The following is a 1,009-nucleotide window of genomic DNA, read 5'->3' as shown; positions in this document are numbered from 1 at the left end:
CAAAGTCCAGCTCAGCAGGACAAATAAAATTGTTTATAAGAATTAGCAAACTTTACTCACAGAAACACTGGATTAAACTAAGCAAATATATCCCAGGATTGTGTTACTGGATCATACATACTAAGCAGGAAGAATGTGGAAAAAGACGTATAGGCCAAAATTGCTATACCAGAAATTATTCCTAACTGGTGGATAAAACCAACAATCATCTTTTAGGGGATCCACAATGTTAYAGAGGTGCAAAAAGAATGGTGTGAMAGGGCGCTATTACACTGCAGCAACCCCTACCCAGMACTGCTGGCCTTCATCATCTGATTTTTGAGAGACACCCTACAAACAGCAAAGAATGCCAGCCAACCTCAGCCCTCTCCTAGGTTCAACTATTTTTCTGGACCATCTCAGTGAACATGAGATTTAGGTGCCTACCACCATTCTCTTCACATCTCAGTCTTATCATTTTTTCTCCATCTTATCTGTTTGTTTCTTCTCCTCTGCTGTTTAAATAATACGAGTCTGGAGTAGTCACACAAGTCGAATCTTTTGCAATATTGCTATGAATCAGTGGCCAAAGAGGTGATTAAAGAACGTGTTAGAAGTTACCTGACACCCAGACTCAGGCATATCTGACAGAGGCTGGTAAGACTGCATGCCTTGCTTGCCATTAAAACCAGAAGCAGATTCTCCCTCACAGTCCAGTTCTGCTGCCTTTTCTTTTCATGCATCTTTATCCTCAGATATAAGATCTCAGCAACAAGAGCGTCTCCCTGTCTAAAGCAATGTATTCYGTTTACTCCCAGAGAGATCGGATCCCAGTCCAGTAGTGCTGGCCAGCAACAGAGCGGGGAGAGGACGGTATTCCAGGCAAAGGACAACAATTAAGGCTGTTAAAATGAATGTTTCATTTAATATTTACATGTTAATAAATTAAGTTTGTTTATCTTTTTAGTCAAGGATGAGGGGGTTTCCTGTATTTTTTTGTTTGTTTGTCTGTTTCTTTTTTTTTTTTTTT

The sequence above is a fragment of the Rhea americana genome, unplaced genomic scaffold (genome assembly GCF_003343005.1).
Source record: "Rhea americana isolate MKP2758 unplaced genomic scaffold, rheAme1 scaffold_40, whole genome shotgun sequence".
Classification (NCBI taxonomy): domain Eukaryota; kingdom Metazoa; phylum Chordata; class Aves; order Rheiformes; family Rheidae; genus Rhea; species Rhea americana.
This window is presented reverse-complemented; position numbering follows the sequence as displayed.